Genomic DNA, 15,631 nt, shown 5'->3' with positions numbered 1-15,631 from the left:
ATACCACGAGGAGCTGTGCTGAGTTCTCTACAGCCAGAAAAGCCAGCCAAAGCGTGCTTTATAGCAGGGGCTGGAAAAGGCAGGAAATGACCCAAAATGGCCAATGAACTACAAGTTACTGTCTTAAACCACTCCTCTGAGGACAAACAGGCAGCTCAGTACTCCCCACTCCCACTGGTGAGTAAAGAAACTTCCCTTCGACCAAACAAGGAAAATGGAGAAGCACAGGAACCAAGACAAAGCCCAGGGATCAGCAAAATCTGATCACTGGAACAAACTAGCCAGGAAAGTTAGGAAAACAAGAATATTTTTCTGTTTTTTCAAATTTTTTTCACAGACAGAACAGAAAACACAATAAATGCTTTGCTTTTCGATTAAATGCTATCAAAAGCTAGTACACTTGAGTGTATTAGCCTGTAGTTTAACTTTTAAGCAAACTTAAACTATGAAGTGCAACCAACAATTAAAGCTTATAAAAACAGGAAAAACAGGTAATACCACTATAAAATAGACAGAAACAGTCATCGAATAACACAAACAGTCGAAAAATGCAAGAAAAAATACTTAAAATCTGGAAAGTTGCTTTTTCTGCTCTCTGCTGCTCTAGGAACTCTGCTGGATACCACGAGGAGCTGTGCTGAGTTCTCTACAGCCAGAAAAGCCCGCCAAAGCGTGCTTTATAGCAGGGGCTGGAAAAGGCAGGAAATGACCCAAAATGGCCAATGAACTACAAGTTACTGTCTTAAACCACTCCTCTGAGGACAAACAGGCAGCTCAGTACTCCCCACTCCCACTGGTGAGTAAAGAAACTTCCCTTCGACCAAACAAGGAAAATGGAGAAGCACAGGAACCAAGACAAAGCCCAGGGATCAGCAAAATCTGATCACTGGAACAAACTAGCCAGGAAAGTTAGGAAAACAAGAATTTTTTTGTGTTTTTCAATTTTTTTTCACAGACAGAACAGAAAACACAATAAATGCTTTGCTTTTCGATTAAATGCTATCAAAAGCTAGTACACTTGAGTGTATTAGCCTGTAGTTTAACTTTTAAGCAAACTTAAACTATGAAGTGCAACCAACAATTAAAGCTTATAAAAACAGGAAAAACAGGTAATACCACTATAAAATAGACAGAAACAGTCATCGAATAACACAAACAGTCGAAAAATGCAAGAAAAAATACTTAAAATCTGGAAAGTTGCTTTTTCTGCTCTCTGCTGCTCTAGGAACTCTGCTGGATACCACGAGGAGCTGTGCTGAGTTCTCTACAGCCAGAAAAGCCAGCCAAAGCGTGCTTTATAGCAGGGGGCTGGAAAAGGCAGGAAATGACCCAAAATGGCCAATGAACTACAAGTTACTGTCTTAAACCACTCCTCTGAGGACAAACAGGCAGCTCAGTACTCCCCACTCCCACTGGTGAGTAAAGAAACTTCCCTTCGACCAAACAAGGAAAATGGAGAAGCACAGGAACCAAGACAAAGCCCAGGGATCAGCAAAATCTGATCACTGGAACAAACTAGCCAGGAAAGTTAGGAAAACAAGAATTTTTTTTGTTTTTTTCAAATTTTTTTCACAGACAGAACAGAAAACACAATAAATGCTTTGCTTTTCGATTAAATGCTATCAAAAGCTAGTACACTTGAGTGTATTAGCCTGTAGTTTAACTTTTAAGCAAACTTAAACTATGAAGTGCAACCAACAATTAAAGCTTATAAAAACAGGAAAAACAGGTAATACCACTATAAAATAGACAGAAACAGTCATCGAATAACACAAACAGTCGAAAAATGCAAGAAAAATACTTAAAATCTGGAAAGTTGCTTTTTCTGCTCTCTGCTGCTCTAGGAACTCTGCTGGATACCACGAGGAGCTGTGCTGAGTTCTCTACAGCCAGAAAAGCCAGCCAAAGCGTGCTTTATAGCAGGGGGCTGGAAAAGGCAGGAAATGACCCAAAATGGCCAATGAACTACAAGTTACTGTCTTAAACCACTCCTCTGAGGACAAACAGGCAGCTCAGTACTCCCCACTCCCACTGGTGAGTAAAGAAACTTCCCTTCGACCAAACAAGGAAAATGGAGAAGCACAGGAACCAAGACAAAGCCCAGGGATCAGCAAAATCTGATCACTGGAACAAACTAGCCAGGAAAGTTAGGAAAACAAGAATATTTTTTTTTTTTTCAAATTTTTTTCACAGACAGAACAGAAAACACAATAAATGCTTTGCTTTTCGATTAAATGCTATCAAAAGCTAGTACACTTGAGTGTATTAGCCTGTAGTTTAACTTTTAAGCAAACTTAAACTATGAAGTGCAACCAACAATTAAAGCTTATAAAAACAGGAAAAACAGGTAATACCACTATAAAATAGACAGAAACAGTCATCGAATAACACAAACAGTCGAAAAATGCAAGAAAAAATACTTAAAATCTGGAAAGTTGCTTTTTCTGCTCTCTGCTGCTCTAGGAACTCTGCTGGATACCACGAGGAGCTGTGCTGAGTTCTCTACAGCCAGAAAAGCCAGCCAAAGCGTGCTTTATAGCAGGGGCTGGAAAAGGCAGGAAATGACCCAAAATGGCCAATGAACTACAAGTTACTGTCTTAAACCACTCCTCTGAGGACAAACAGGCAGCTCAGTACTCCCCACTCCCACTGGTGAGTAAAGAAACTTCCCTTCGACCAAACAAGGAAAATGGAGAAGCACAGGAACCAAGACAAAGCCCAGGGATCAGCAAAATCTGATCACTGGAACAAACTAGCCAGGAAAGTTAGGAAAACAAGAATTTTTTTTTTTTTTTCAAATTTTTTTCACAGACAGAACAGAAAACACAATAAATGCTTTGCTTTTCGATTAAATGCTATCAAAAGCTAGTACACTTGAGTGTATTAGCCTGTAGTTTAACTTTTAAGCAAACTTAAACTATGAAGTGCAACCAACAATTAAAGCTTATAAAAACAGGAAAAACAGGTAATACCACTATAAAATAGACAGAAACAGTCATCGAATAACACAAACAGTCGAAAAATGCAAGAAAAAATACTTAAAATCTGGAAAGTTGCTTTTTCTGCTCTCTGCTGCTCTAGGAACTCTGCTGGATACCACGAGGAGCTGTGCTGAGTTCTCTACAGCCAGAAAAGCCAGCCAAAGCGTGCTTTATAGCAGGGGGCTGGAAAAGGCAGGAAATGACCCAAAATGGCCAATGAACTACAAGTTACTGTCTTAAACCACTCCTCTGAGGACAAACAGGCAGCTCAGTACTCCCCACTCCCACTGGTGAGTAAAGAAACTTCCCTTCGACCAAACAAGGAAAATGGAGAAGCACAGGAACCAAGACAAAGCCCAGGGATCAGCAAAATCTGATCACTGGAACAAACTAGCCAGGAAAGTTAGGAAAACAAGAATTTTTTTTGTTTTTTTCAAATTTTTTTCACAGACAGAACAGAAAACACAATAAATGCTTTGCTTTTCGATTAAATGCTATCAAAAGCTAGTACACTTGAGTGTATTAGCCTGTAGTTTAACTTTTAAGCAAACTTAAACTATGAAGTGCAACCAACAATTAAAGCTTATAAAAACAGGAAAAACAGGTAATACCACTATAAAATAGACAGAAACAGTCATCGAATAACACAAACAGTCGAAAAATGCAAGAAAAAATACTTAAAATCTGGAAAGTTGCTTTTTCTGCTCTCTGCTGCTCTAGGAACTCTGCTGGATACCACGAGGAGCTGTGCTGAGTTCTCTACAGCCAGAAAAGCCCGCCAAAGCGTGCTTTATAGCAGGGGCTGGAAAAGGCAGGAAATGACCCAAAATGGCCAATGAACTACAAGTTACTGTCTTAAACCACTCCTCTGAGGACAAACAGGCAGCTCAGTACTCCCCACTCCCACTGGTGAGTAAAGAAACTTCCCTTCGACCAAACAAGGAAAATGGAGAAGCACAGGAACCAAGACAAAGCCCAGGGATCAGCAAAATCTGATCACTGGAACAAACTAGCCAGGAAAGTTAGGAAAACAAGAATATTTTTCTGTTTTTTCAAATTTTTTTCACAGACAGAACAGAAAACACAATAAATGCTTTGCTTTTCGATTAAATGCTATCAAAAGCTAGTACACTTGAGTGTATTAGCCTGTAGTTTAACTTTTAAGCAAACTTAAACTATGAAGTGCAACCAACAATTAAAGCTTATAAAAACAGGAAAAACAGGTAATACCACTATAAAATAGACAGAAACAGTCATCGAATAACACAAACAGTCGAAAAATGCAAGAAAAAATACTTAAAATCTGGAAAGTTGCTTTTTCTGCTCTCTGCTGCTCTAGGAACTCTGCTGGATACCACGAGGAGCTGTGCTGAGTTCTCTACAGCCAGAAAAGCCCGCCAAAGCGTGCTTTATAGCAGGGGCTGGAAAAGGCAGGAAATGACCCAAAATGGCCAATGAACTACAAGTTACTGTCTTAAACCACTCCTCTGAGGACAAACAGGCAGCTCAGTACTCCCCACTCCCACTGGTGAGTAAAGAAACTTCCCTTCGACCAAACAAGGAAAATGGAGAAGCACAGGAACCAAGACAAAGCCCAGGGATCAGCAAAATCTGATCACTGGAACAAACTAGCCAGGAAAGTTAGGAAAACAAGATTTTTTTTGTTTTTTTCACTTTTTTTTCACAGACAGAACAGAAAACACAATAAATGCTTTGCTTTTCAATTAAATGCTATCAAAAGCTAGTACACTTGAGTGTATTAGCCTGTAGTTTAACTTTTAAGCAAACTTAAACTATGAAGTGCAACCAACAATTAAAGCTTATAAAAACAGGAAAAACAGGTAATACCACTATAAAATAGACAGAAACAGTCATCGAATAACACAAACAGTCGAAAAATGCAAGAAAAAATACTTAAAATCTGGAAAGTTGCTTTTTCTGCTCTCTGCTGCTCTAGGAACTCTGCTGGATACCACGAGGAGCTGTGCTGAGTTCTCTACAGCCAGAAAAGCCCGCCAAAGCGTGCTTTATAGCAGGGGCTGGAAAAGGCAGGAAATGACCCAAAATGGCCAATGAACTACAAGTTACTGTCTTAAACCACTCCTCTGAGGACAAACAGGCAGCTCAGTACTCCCCACTCCCACTGGTGAGTAAAGAAACTTCCCTTCGACCAAACAAGGAAAATGGAGAAGCACAGGAACCAAGACAAAGCCCAGGGATCAGCAAAATCTGATCACTGGAACAAACTAGCCAGGAAAGTTAGGAAAACAAGAATATTTTTTTGTTTTTTCAAATTTTTTTCACAGACAGAACAGAAAACACAATAAATGCTTTGCTTTTCGATTAAATGCTATCAAAAGCTAGTACACTTGAGTGTATTAGCCTGTAGTTTAACTTTTAAGCAAACTTAAACTATGAAGTGCAACCAACAATTAAAGCTTATAAAAACAGGAAAAACAGGTAATACCACTATAAAATAGACAGAAACAGTCGTCGAATAACACAAACAGTCGAAAAATGCAAGAAAAATACTTAAAATCTGGAAAGTTGCTTTTTCTGCTCTCTGCTGCTCTAGGAACTCTGCTGGATACCACGAGGAGCTGTGCTGAGTTCTCTACAGCCAGAAAAGCCCGCCAAAGCGTGCTTTATAGCAGGGGCTGGAAAAGGCAGGAAATGACCCAAAATGGCCAATGAACTACAAGTTACTGTCTTAAACCACTCCTCTGAGGACAAACAGGCAGCTCAGTACTCCCCACTCCCACTGGTGAGTAAAGAAACTTCCCTTCGACCAAACAAGGAAAATGGAGAAGCACAGGAACCAAGACAAAGCCCAGGGATCAGCAAAATCTGATCACTGGAACAAACTAGCCAGGAAAGTTAGGAAAACAAGAATTTTTTTTGTTTTTTTCAAATTTTTTTCACAGACAGAACAGAAAACACAATAAATGCTTTGCTTTTCGATTAAATGCTATCAAAAGCTAGTACACTTGAGTGTATTAGCCTGTAGTTTAACTTTTAAGCAAACTTAAACTATGAAGTGCAACCAACAATTAAAGCTTATAAAAACAGGAAAAACAGGTAATACCACTATAAAATAGACAGAAACAGTCATCGAATAACACAAACAGTCGAAAAATGCAAGAAAAAATACTTAAAATCTGGAAAGTTGCTTTTTCTGCTCTCTGCTGCTCTAGGAACTCTGCTGGATACCACGAGGAGCTGTGCTGAGTTCTCTACAGCCAGAAAAGCCAGCCAAAGCGTGCTTTATAGCAGGGGGCTGGAAAAGGCAGGAAATGACCCAAAATGGCCAATGAACTACAAGTTACTGTCTTAAACCACTCCTCTGAGGACAAACAGGCAGCTCAGTACTCCCCACTCCCACTGGTGAGTAAAGAAACTTCCCTTCGACCAAACAAGGAAAATGGAGAAGCACAGGAACCAAGACAAAGCCCAGGGATCAGCAAAATCTGATCACTGGAACAAACTAGCCAGGAAAGTTAGGAAAACAAGAATTTTTTTTGTTTTTTTCAAATTTTTTTCACAGACAGAACAGAAAACACAATAAATGCTTTGCTTTTCGATTAAATGCTATCAAAAGCTAGTACACTTGAGTGTATTAGCCTGTAGTTTAACTTTTAAGCAAACTTAAACTATGAAGTGCAACCAACAATTAAAGCTTATAAAAACAGGAAAAACAGGTAATACCACTATAAAATAGACAGAAACAGTCATCGAATAACACAAACAGTCGAAAAATGCAAGAAAAAATACTTAAAATCTGGAAAGTTGCTTTTTCTGCTCTCTGCTGCTCTAGGAACTCTGCTGGATACCACGAGGAGCTGTGCTGAGTTCTCTACAGCCAGAAAAGCCAGCCAAAGCGTGCTTTATAGCAGGGGGCTGGAAAAGGCAGGAAATGACCCAAAATGGCCAATGAACTACAAGTTACTGTCTTAAACCACTCCTCTGAGGACAAACAGGCAGCTCAGTACTCCCCACTCCCACTGGTGAGTAAAGAAACTTCCCTTCGACCAAACAAGGAAAATGGAGAAGCACAGGAACCAAGACAAAGCCCAGGGATCAGCAAAATCTGATCACTGGAACAAACTAGCCAGGAAAGTTAGGAAAACAAGAATATTTTTTTTTTTTTCAAATTTTTTTCACAGACAGAACAGAAAACACAATAAATGCTTTGCTTTTCGATTAAATGCTATCAAAAGCTAGTACACTTGAGTGTATTAGCCTGTAGTTTAACTTTTAAGCAAACTTAAACTATGAAGTGCAACCAACAATTAAAGCTTATAAAAACAGGAAAAACAGGTAATACCACTATAAAATAGACAGAAACAGTCATCGAATAACACAAACAGTCGAAAAATGCAAGAAAAAATACTTAAAATCTGGAAATCTGAGAAACTGCTATGCCTGGAAGCTGAGGAAAAGGAGAGGCAGAGGCAGCACAAAAAGGAGATTCTGACTCTTCACCAGAGTCATGGAGGTAATGGGGAAGGGAGTAACTGGACCCCACAAGCACAAAAGGTCAGTAAATGTCTTCCGCAGTTTCCAGAGGGGGATCATTTTAATAGTTTCATTCATATGTTTGAGAGGGTATGTAAACAGTATGATGTTGACCAAAGGCTCCAGGTATGGTACCTGACCCACTTACTACATGGTAAAGCTGTAACTATTTTGTCCAAAATGCCTGACATTGACTGTTTTAATTACACTGCTGTTAAGAATTGTTTGCTAGAATTTTTTAAGCTAATACCTGAAACGTATAGGAAAATGTTTTGTGAGCATAGGAGCAAGGCAGATGAAAGGGTGTGTGAGTTTGTTGCTGAAATGAGCACTTATTTTCATAGGTGGATAAGTGGATGTCAGGTCACCACTTCTGAAAGGCTGGCAGAACTTTTGGTGAGGGAACAAGCCCTTAGCACTTTGCCTGAGGACATGAGTATCTGGTTAGCTGATAGACAATTTGCTACTTCAGATGAACTGGGGAAGAAGGGAGACCTATTCCTAGCAAACAGGGCATCCCTACACAGGAAATGGATCCCCAGTACTGCTCATGGGTCTAAAAGAACCCATGGTGGGCAGACCAGACTGCCCCCAACAGAATCTTCCAGTAGCAGGGGAAGCCACTAGCACAGGTACACTTCCAGGACCTAGAGTTAAATGTTTTGAATGCAACCAGTGGGGCCATGTGGCATACAGATATCCATGGAGGCAAGGTGGGAAACAAAAGGTGAGAGAGCCAGTAAGTGGGAAAGACAAAATGCCAATAGTAGGCTCCCTTGAGGTAACAGAGGTACAGAACTACCATCCTGCAGATGTCCTGATAGGGAAGGATTTTGATGAGACAGTACTATGTTTTTATGCAGTTACACACATTCAGGTTCTGAGACATGCATGTGGGTCTGGTAGCCTGAGGGAGGCCCAGACAGACCACATACTTGCAGCCAGGACTGGTGAGGTGATTACTTCAGGGAGGTAGCTACCCTGTAGCAGTGAGACTGAAGGTGAGCCCCAGCTGCTTGTGAGTACTGATGTTCCCTTGGACAGAGTGACTACAAAGATAGAGGTGAGTAGTAGTACTCGGGCTGACAGTGAGGCACCACTGTCAGAGGATGCCACACTTCCAATGGAACTGGGAAGGGTTACAAAGAGAGAGCTGAGACAGGCTCAGAACTCAGACTCTACATTGAAAGGCCTGAGACAGGTAGCTATTGAGGCATCTGATTCTCAAGGGAAGAGGGAATCTGTATACTGGGACAAAGGGTTACTATATAGAGAGTAGACCTCTGTGGGATGGCTAGAAGGTGAGAGGATACAGCAGTTGGTAATGCATAGAGCCTACTGTTTGATGCTTCTAGACATAGCCCATGATATTCCCTTAGCAGGTCATATGGGCATAAAACGTACAAAGAGATGTATTATGCAGAACTTTTATTGGCCTGCAATTTCCAGAGATGTAACAGGGTACTGCAGAACCTGTGAGCAGTGCCAAAAGGCAGGCAAGGCAGGAGACAAGGTGACAGCTCCTTTGATGCCTTTGCCTGTGACTAAGGAGCCATTTCAGAGGGTAGCTATAAATATTGTGGGGCATCTGCATTCACCAAGTTCCACAGGGAAAAAATATATCCTAGTGGAAGTAGCTTATGCTACAATATACCCTGAGACAGTGTCTTTGTCCTCCATTGAGGCAGAAAAGGTGGCAAATGGTATAACATGTTAATATGATGAAACATTACCATGATAGGGAGGCCCTTGTGGTGAGCATTTGCAGTGGATTGCAGGAGGAGTCTGAGGGAGATCTGGTGACTCATCTCCTCAGTGATGCTCGGACTGACACCTCAGTGGAAGGGGCAGCAATGTCCCAACAGCTCTTTCCTACCAGGTTTGACAAATCTGAGCAGTGTTACAAGAGTTTGGGGATGTGTTCACTTAGAAACCAGGGTGCACACATCTGGTGCTGCACCAGGTGGATACAGGACCCCAAAGGCCTATTAGGCAGGCCCCTTATACGGTGCCTGAGAGAGTCAAGCAGACTCTGAGGAAGGAGATACAGGAGATATTGGAACTAGGGATAATTCAAGAGTCCAACAGTCCCTGGGCCTCCCCAGTGGTGCTGGTGCCAAAGAAGGATGACAGCACCAGGTTCTGTGTGGACTACAGGACATTAAATAGTCACACAGAGTCAGATGCTTACCCCATGCTTAGGACAGATGAGACTCTAGAGCAGCTGGGTGGGGCTAAGTATCTTACCACCATTGATCTTACCAAGGGTTACTGTCAGGTGCCCTTGACTCCCAGTGCTAGAGAGAGGTCAGCCTTTGTGACTCCCTTTGGCTTGTATGAGATCACAAAGATGCCCTTTGGGATGACAAATATCCCAGCAACTTTCCAGAGGCTGGTAGAGCATATCCTAGCAGTAGAAAGAGGGTTTACCCTTGCTTACCTAGATGACATTGCCATTTACAGCCATTCCTGGAAATAGCACCTTCAACATGTCAGGGAGGTGCTGGGCAGACTACAGAGGGCAGGGTTCATCATTAAGTCGAGCAAATGTCAGATGGGTATGGCAGAGGTCTCCTACCTGGGACATAGAGTGGGGACTGATAAGATCAGGCCAGAACCTGCCAAAGTGGAAGACATTCGGGCATGGCCTGCACCTGTTAACAAAAAGCAGATGAGGGCATTCTTAGGGACAACAGGGTAGTACAGAAATTTTATCTCTAGTTATAGTACTACAACTGTTCCCCTCACAGACCTGACAAGGAAGAACAGGCCAGATAAGGTAGTGTCAACCACAGCATGTGAGCAGGAATTCCAGAAGCTTAAAGAAGCTTTGGGAGGATCCCCTGTGTTAGCCAGTCCAGATTGCAACAAAGAATTTGTTGTGCATGTGGATACTTATAACCATGGGGTGGGGGCTCTACTTAGCCAGATTTTTTCAGAGGGAGAAGAGCACCCAGTGGTTTATCTCATTTGTAAGCTCCAACTCCGGGAGGGATGCTATGCAGCTGTACAAAAGGAATTTCTAGCCATAGTGAGGGCACTGCAGAAACTTCAGCCTTATCTGTATGGAAGAAAATTCACTGTAGTGACAGATCATAATCCCCTAACATGGCTGAACAGAGCCAGCCAGCAAAATGCCAAGTTGCTAAGATGGAGCCTAGGGTTGCAAGCATATGATATTTCAGTGCAGCATAGCAGTGGGAGTAGCAATGCCAGCACAGTGGGGTCTCAAGACAGGGAATGGGGTAAGGTATACTCAGATAGACCTCACTCTCTCTAGCAACATTTCTCAAGGGTCACTAGAAGGGGGGGGGGTATGTGAAGACATGTGAAGACTGCCAGCCTAGTTAGATAGAATTTTGTAGGTAATTCTGTCATTTGTAAATAGTAATATAAGCCAAAGGCTTATTCTTTTAAATGTGAAAAGACTGTATTTGATGTTGAACTGCAAAAATGTAACAATAGTGCACTCTGCTGTAAGAAAGTTGATAAGTCAAGCATTTTATGACTGTTTTGGTCTCAAGGCTTGGAGCCATGGTGTCTGAACCAGCATATTATTTCTATTGTTTTGAGACTAGAGTTAACTGCTAGATTTTGCATATAATGTCTTTAATTGCTGTAGGCTCCTGACCAGGTGCAAACTTACTAAGAAATGTTAATGTAGAGTTTCTGTTAGCCTGGGAAACCAGAGAATTGTTAAGAATGATTTAATCTAAAATGAGTCAGCAGGATGTATTATAGCAATAACCCATGCCTGGGTGTGGGTAATGCTGGATTTACCCACGGTTGGCGTGGTTTGGTCCCGAGGGGGAAGCCCGAGGGACCAAACAAAGCCAACCATGGTAATACAGCATTACCCACACTCAGAAGTGGGTTATTGCTATTATACCATGACATTATTTAAGAAAAGAAACTATTACTTTTCTTAAATAATGGCATAGTATAATGCCTGTTTACTGCCCTTCCGCAGATGTCTGGCATCCGCAGCAGTTCTGATGTACTCGCCTGCGCAGTACATCAGAGCTGTGGGCAAAAGAGAAAGCAAGATCTCCGTTGCTTTTTTACTGTTCGCTATGTTAAATGGGTTTAACATAGCGGGACAGCTTTAAAATAAGCACCGGAGTTGCCGGTTCTTTATTTTAAAACTGTCTCGCTACGTTAAACCCATTTAACATAGCGAAACAGTGAAAAAAAGCAACGAAGATCTTGCTTTCTCCATTGCTTTTTTTTTAAAACCTGTCTCGCTATGTTAAATGGGTTTAGCATAGCGAGACAGCTTTAAAATAAGCAACGGAGATCTCTGTTGCTTATTTTAAAGCTGTCTCGCTATGTTAAACCCATTTAACATAGCGAGACAGTGTTTTAAAAAGAGAGTTATACTAATGGAAAAAAGTCCGGGCGACCGGACCTTTTCCATTAGTATAACTCGATTTACAACGTGCATGCTGGCCAATCAGCGTGCACGTTTTGGAATATTAATTGGGGGTCATGGTATAATATCAATTTAAGGACTTCTCAGAGACAGAGAGAGAGCATTTTGCATTTGTCTTCAGAACTGACCACTCCCCAGGACTTGCTTTGCTCTGTCTGTATGTAAGTAGAATCATAGACTTTAGTGTTTCTCTTAAGGAATAGATAGAAAATAATAAGTTTAGACTAGCTGTTTTTTATATTCATGTCAGAACTATTCTACTGTATTATTTTAAGAATTTTCCTGTGATCTCTGAACTCTTGACTAGCACTGTGTAATAAGAAGTATTGTCTTGTGTTTTTATTATTTATTATTAAATATTTTTAAACTTTTCAACTGTGGCTGTTTTGTGTAGAGATAACTTAAGTTCTTGAGTACATTGCATGTATATAGTGATACTGGGCAAGCAACTCCAATAAGCCTTAAAAAGTTCTGGTCACACTTACTAATTGGATAATAATATTACACAGTAATAATTGAACACCCTTTGGTAAGGGCCTTTTTAGTAGCTGATAAGTAGGGTCCTGGTGGCAGTGATTACTACCTTATGGCCTAGACAGAAGGTGCACAGCTAGTAAACCTGTGCCAGCCTTCTCCAGGAGTGTCTGTGTGGTTGTATATAAAACATATCTCAGAGTGTGTGTGTGTGTGTGTGTGTGTGTGTGTGTGTGTGTGTGTGTGTGTGTGTGCGTGTGTGTGCGTGTGTGTGCGTGCGTGCGTGCGTGTGTGTGTGTGTGTGTGTGTGTGTGTGTGTGTGTGTGTGTGTGTGTGTGTGTGTGTGTGTGTGTGTGTGTGTCAGCTGCTTGGGCAGGGACACGAAGCACTGGCTGGACAGAGAGAGTGCTAGGAGGACTTGGCTTGGGACCTTGGCTAAGGACCCCACTCTATAGCTGTGCCAGTGGGGAGTCTTACTGGGGATCTGGAGAGAAAGGGAGAAACCAGCCCCAGACTGAATGTGATATCTGTGTGCTCTTAAGGCAAATTGTACTTTACTGTGTGTGTATTTGCTATCCTTCCCAATGTGTATGCCCCCCACTGATGTTTGTGGTGAGGATTGAGGCTCCTTGATTACTGGGCCAGTGCACGGATGTCACATATGACATCATGTTTTAATGGGGTCTTGTGTTCAGTGGTCTCAGCCCCTTCTTGGACTGGTGGCTATATAGTGCTCAAAGCTTCTATTCTGACAGCATCTAACTCTGCTAGGATTTGAAACTACAGTTTATACGATCCTAAAGGTCTTTCTTGTAGTGCAAAAAAACTGACAGAGCCACAAATAATGAGGGGACAAAGGCCCAAAAATAGGGTACGTTTTAAATACTGCTCTTACAAACATAGAAAGTTGATAGAATAGCAGGTTTTGCATTACCATGAATGTTCTAAAGGATATTAAGTTTGAAAATAAAATGACTGCTATTATTTTTCTCATTTCAGTCTTCAGTGATTTGTCAGCGATTTGCCAGAAAATTACATTGTTTTAAAAAATGGACCAAAAATATGAGACAAAAATCTGGACATTCTGCACAAACCTGGATAGTTGAGAGCTATGGTCTTTCTATGGGTAGTAAACTCATTTCCCTTTTGAAAAGAGTCAAGTGCTATCTTGGGCGAAAGTTGATTCCTTGTTCAAAATTCAAGGGCCAACATGATTATCACTGATCATTATTTTTATGTATATATATATATATATATATATATATATATATATATATATATATATATATGTAAGTAGGTACGTATTTATGTATGTATGTATGTAAGTATGTATGCATGCCTATATTTATTTATTGATATCTTCATTTATTTTTGTTGCTAAAGCTACTTAGTATAAGGGCAAATAGACATATGTATAGTGGTGTAAATCAGTTTGTAATTTGGTTGGCAGCTTGGCTTCTAAAGTTTGAAATTCAAAATTAAGCAGTTACAGGATGGTTGCTGTGACAATATGTACGTCAAGTTCTTCAGGACTGAGCCACAATATAATTTATGGTGCGGACAGCTAGAATTCACACACATGGCGCACAGTCTTGGGGTAATATATGAAGACAAACTGATACCAAAGGACTAGTTGTGGTTTGTTAATCTCTCATGCTACAATTTTCACTCTAATACTCTCCTTATGGGAGGAATAAAAGATGCCTTGTTGAAATTTCAGGTATTTTATTCAATTAAATAGGTGGATAGATGAGTGATCTTAAAACATCTGCTAGCTAAAGTGATTTTATTTGGACTAATATGTTGTACTGTGTTTCTTGTTACTTCTGTCACCCTCTGGGTCACAGGTGGGATACCAAACCTGACTTGTGCTTTTTGGATTACCTCTGCTTTCATGCTACAGTTTTAGGACAACTACCATTATAAAGCACCTAATTCATCTGAGGATCTCATTATGGTAGTGCATGTGATGGTTTCCTCCTGTCTGGAGTACTGCAGCTCTCTGTACCTGGGATTGCACACTCAAACCTTTATTACCTGTAGCTGGTGCAGAATTCTGTCAGGATCTTCTCATCTTCAACACATTGCACAGGTGGTCTGAAACCCACACTGGCTGCAAGGCTGATCATGTATCATACATAATTTTCTTTGTCTTGGTGAAGTAGATCATTTATGATATGTTCCTTCAACACTATCTTTAAGAGCTGCATGCTTGGTGTTGGCATTCTCATAACCTCTACTCTGCCATCTTAGGGTTACTATTAGTTTCAGGCGTATGCCTAAAATCTTTTGGCTACAGTTTTTGCTGGCAGGGTCCATATCTTTGAAATCTACTGTCAGGGCAGCTGGAGGAATTCTCCACAGTCTGCACCTTCTGGACATCCCTAAACTCTCTACAATTTATTGCAATGCAATGGCTTAGTGGTAAAATCTGTGTCTTATTACTTCAGAGGTTGCAGTTCAATCCAGATTTGCAGTCACAAGTTTTCCATATTCTTCAAATGTTGGAATGTTGGCATGAGGTTTCTCCGTTGCTCAAATTTAGTTCTATGCCTCTGAAACATACTATGCTTACCACATGTCCTTCATAGATTCATAGGTTCATAGGTTCTTCATAGCTAATCTATGAACTCCACCCTTGGACTTGGGTTATGTCTGAAAGGAAATCATCAGTTTGTGTTCCTGTTTAACTAAAACATTAAATTAAAATTTAAATATATATTTACTTCTGATTTAGCTGTTACTGAGCTCTTGTCTCTTTTAAACTGTGCTGCTGTTCCTTTGTAATTATGTATTTCATTGTTTAGCATTTTCTAAATGTTGTCATATACATTTAAATAAACAAGAATTTCACATAGCTGCAGGCAAACTGCATTTGTAACTATTACTTAAGAGTTCATAAATCACTTACAACTAAGTGCAAATCTTGTCAAATTATCTTCTAAACTGAAGAAGTCAACAAAAGTTTCTAAGTAGCCACTGTCAACTAGTGCACATGCTTCTGTTGCCTTAATGCATTGGGATATGCAATGAATGTTTCTAATGCAATTCTAGAGACCAAGGTCTAAGAGTAATAGGACACACACACACACACACACACACACACACACACACACACACACACACACACACACACACACACACACACACACACACACACACAGTTACATCCACACATTTTATATTTAAAGTAACAGACATCACACCTACTCACTTTCCTGAATCAGCA

Source organism: Protopterus annectens, chromosome 2.part0, assembly GCF_019279795.1.
Source record: "Protopterus annectens isolate FY-2018-M chromosome 2.part0, PAN1.0, whole genome shotgun sequence".
Lineage (NCBI taxonomy): Eukaryota > Metazoa > Chordata > Ceratodontiformes > Protopteridae > Protopterus > Protopterus annectens.
This window is presented reverse-complemented; position numbering follows the sequence as displayed.